This window comes from Haliaeetus leucocephalus, unplaced genomic scaffold (genome assembly GCF_000737465.1).
Source record: "Haliaeetus leucocephalus isolate CR32 unplaced genomic scaffold, Haliaeetus_leucocephalus-4.0 Scaffold339, whole genome shotgun sequence".
Classification (NCBI taxonomy): domain Eukaryota; kingdom Metazoa; phylum Chordata; class Aves; order Accipitriformes; family Accipitridae; genus Haliaeetus; species Haliaeetus leucocephalus.
Window position 1 is genome coordinate 10,557,006 of NW_010972775.1, and position 4,356 is coordinate 10,561,361.

The window sequence follows — 4,356 nt, forward strand, 5'->3', positions numbered from 1 at the left end:
CCCCACAGATGCAGATTTCAGTCCCACGGCTCACGCCAGCAGGACCCTGATTGACCCACAGCATCTCTGGAGACCCCACCACGTCAGCGCTCAACACGGCGAAACCATTAGCATAACCCAGCAGAGACACCTAAGCCGTCTGTTCCACACGAGCATCATCCCCCGGGGAGGATTTCAGTGCCGCCATTAACTGCAACCAAGGCTGCCTGCAAGAGGCCCAACCTCGCTGGCCATGGCTCCAGAGCAGGTCTCCGCTCCTCACGGGCCACGGAGACGCTCTTCACAGCTCCCCAAAGGCACACTGCTCAGCACCAGGCCAGAGAGGCCCTTAGCTTTTGCTTCCACTCCACCTTCTTTAGCACTTGTATTTACCAAAACGTGCAGCAGCCGTTCTCCCCCTGCCCCGAGGGGAGGCAGCTCCTTATGGCCGCAGGGCCTCCCAGCAGGCTGGGGGGCCTGATGACAGAGCCCCCGCGGCTGGCTGGGTCTCCTCAGCGGGTCGGCAGCTGCGGGCAACCTGGCTTTTGCCTGAGCACTAATTAAACGGGGTTCTCTTTGTCCTGGCAGCCTGCCGCGGCGCGGGTGAAAAGTTAGATTTCGTTGCGTTTAATTAATGCCTGTTCCCGGTTTTCAGGTAGATGGATGCGGCGCTTCATAACCCCTAGGGCGAATACAGGTACCAAACGCCCGTTTTTTTTATGTAAGGGTAAAATACTTCTAGAAATTGCTTTCCTGTGCCTCTGCAAGCTTCTCGCACCCCTTCGTTCGCCCCCGCCGTGCGGGGCGGCTGCCCACACACACACCTCCCGGCGGGCGCCCCATGTCCCCCGGGGCCGCTCGGCCCCAGGGAAGACGGCGCAGGTGAGGGGAAGTGGTGCCTGGAAATAGGGCATCTGTGATACGTCCAGAGTCATTCAAGATGGAGTCTTCCTACTCGGTGAAAAGAGACTCTGAAATAACTAGTGGTTTAATATCTTAGGCAGGCCACATTGTCATATCATTACTCAAGAATATGACGGTTTTCCTTGCACATCTTATATATTGTTTATACATTATCCTGTGTATTTTGCTTCTCGCTCTGCCTTTATTCTTCCTACGCTTGTAACTATTCTCTGTTGATGTATTTGTACCAGTCCTACAAGGTGTGGTTTAGGGCTGGAATGGGGCAATTTCAGGCAGAAGTGAAGCACACAGCGCAGATAAAATTACATGCGTTGCACCTATTCTGTGGTGGGAAACCTGCACGTTTGTAGATTTGTTTTTACATATTTCTTCAGTCAAAGCTTGAAAAGTCAAAACCTGGGCAGGCTTGGACTAGGATCTTTTTAAATTAAATGTGGGACACATCTGACAAAAAGTTTTCATTTGGGACTCATTTGTAATGTGGCTGGAGGCTACTAAACCCCTGTAAGTCCAGTTAACTCAGCCATCAAGTGCTGCAGTTGCATCTGACATTCTCAGAGCGGGGCATCCCCCTTCCCGCAGACGTCGCGATGAACTCCTATTGCTCTGTGGTGCAGGACATCCTCAAAAACTGGGCAGTGGATAGAAAGGATGCATTCTCTTCAACGCACAAAAGCAGCCTTGTACTACTGTAGCTTGTAGTAAAGTGTTTAATAAAGTACAGTATCAGAAACAGTAGTCTAATAGAAAAGCTCAAAAGGTGATACCATATATGTTGTACTTGTTACATTTTCAGTAATAATTTAGGGAGTGAAGGATCCAGCAGAGATACAAACAACATAGAAACTGATTTTTGTCAATTTAGAACCAGAGATGTGCAGGTGTTGAAAATACCTTTCTCGCAGGAAAAAGGAAAGCACTGATAGAATATGATTTACTAATTATGTACTAACCACTCAAGCAGCAGATGTCCAGTGCTAATGTGCTCCAAGTGTTCCCTTCAAAATAAGGACTGATCTGTAGTGCAGGCTGAAACTCACGTCACTTGGTTTGATTTTAAGTCATAGCCTTTTAGAAAGGCAGGGTGATTCATCAGGCTGGCTGTTTTTACTGTCTAGTTCTGAAAGGTGTGATTTACCGATAGACGTTCATTTGATGTACCAGCAATGAAACCAGTATTTGAAGCATTCAAATAACAAGTTTTATGGGCTTGGGCAGGATGGGAAGTGAATTGCGTTTGAAGAATGTAGCTGAGATTGCTCATCTATCCGTCAGAGAGCTTGCTCTGTTCTCAGCCAGTCATCAGGTTGGTCTAATTGGTCTATGTATGTACCCCAAGTGATGCACAGCAGCAGAGTAAGCACAGAACAAGTCCGAGAACATGCATACTCTGAACTAGAATCAGGTCATACCCATTGTCTGGACTTTTTTTTCTAAATTATGTCACCTATGCTTTGTTGAAGTTAGAAAATTTGCAAAACTGAGAGGTTAAAAAATATTGTACTAGCCTTTTTGTGGACACAAACTGTTCATAATCACAGGTCGCTAGCTGATGACATCTTTCCATTAGTACCAGACTCCTGCATAGACTCCTGAAAGGTGAAAGTAAGAACCTAACTTCCAATGAAAATAAAAATATTATTATACTACTCATTATATTGACAGAAGAAGAAAGTTTGCTTTTTTTTTAAACGTAGCCATTGGGGAAGGAAAGTTTGACCTTTTTGTTTTTTAAGTGCAGTTCACTACCACTTCCCCAACTGTAAAGGTCTACGGTTAGTTATCTTTCTTCTGATTTCTTTCATAAATCCAAAAGTCCACTTTTCCAGTGTGATAGTCACATAAGAAAGTAAGTCACAAGCTGTTGCAGAAAAAACCTGAGATCTATAGGGACAAGAATAAATTCTGTTCTTTGGGAACATTAGATGATGATGATGATGATGATGATAGTAATAATAGAGGGTTTAGATGAGAACAAATACACTGATTCAAAATAACAGGAATTCTTTTTCCCTAATTATTTTCCGCAGTGTTTCTAAGGGACTATTCTTCAACCAGGAAGGTTACATTGACTACATTTCTGGATACAATTTTTATCTTAAAATAAATACCACCATTAGTGACTGATACTGCAATTCAATGATCCGTATCAGGAGGTGTATAAGCAGGCAGTGACATACTTTTTGTATGCTAGAAAGCATTCATTGGCTTATGTACCATCAGCTTTCAAATTGATATGCTGTTACACTTCATTGCTATCACATTCATTTAATATTTGTTACTAATAATGTTCTGCTGCTAATGTTCAGCTGGTAATTTATGTTTTGCAGGGATTCCACAGCTTACTTCAGTTGGCTAAGAAACATTGCTTAAATCTCGTCTCTCCAACTGTGCTGAGAAAATGAGGAAGGAAACGATCTGCCCATTTGACATTTACAGAATTTTGTGCCGTGCAGGCAGTGCTGTCAGTCAGCATCTCCCTTCATTGGCAGGCAGATACTGACCTCTGCATCAGCTAACATTTTTTGACTGTATCAATCTCAGAAGTATCATGAGTTTTTTAAAAAAAATCAGAGCAGGGATAACCTCAATTATCAATGAAGAACTTGTAAATAAAGAGAACAGGGCTTTCCTGGAGTTCATTTAGACAAATGACTGCTGCAAGGGATAAGTCTAAGGACTTACGTCTTCTGGGACTCAGTTTAAAATTTAGTTTTCTAAAAACTTTAGCTTTGATCTTGCTTCATGAGTTCTTCATACATAAAATTATCCATTCACTTAAATATAAAAGATCTCATAAACCATTCTTCAAAAACTCTCTGAGTTGAGGAAGAAGAATGAGGGTGACATTTTTGTTTTCCTTTTTCATTCTTTAGGAGGTACCAAATTCTTGGTGAATGAGAGCGTATATATGCCTAGAAAATATTTTTCCAAAATAATACTGCTCAACACAGATCAGAAGTCAGTAAACACACCACAGCCTTGATATTCAGAGATGCTGAGATATGATAGGTTCTTTAAGTCTTTCTGAAAAGCAGGACCCATGTTCCCAAAAACATCTCTAGCTGCAAACTCCCCTTCCCATGCAAAATGACTTGAATTGCTTTCCTTTTTTTTTTTTCTTTAAAGAAAGTAATGGCTATTTACACTTGTTATCAGGCTACTCACATCAGGAATTCAACTACTTATGCATGCACAATCATCAAGTAGTGCACCGAAGAGAATGTTTATACATGCTGAATGAAGCAACAATGAGGAGAATACAGCTCTGTAATATGAAAGGCAGTTGCAGTGTCAAAGCTTTATCAGTTAGCTAAGGACACTATAGTCCCAGTTATAGAATACTACATGAAGAAATAAAAAAGGGTCAAGAAAAAAAAGGTATTAGGATTTAAAAACAAGATTTCTGGATATAAAATCATATTAAGATTAATGAAAACTTTAATAGGTAAC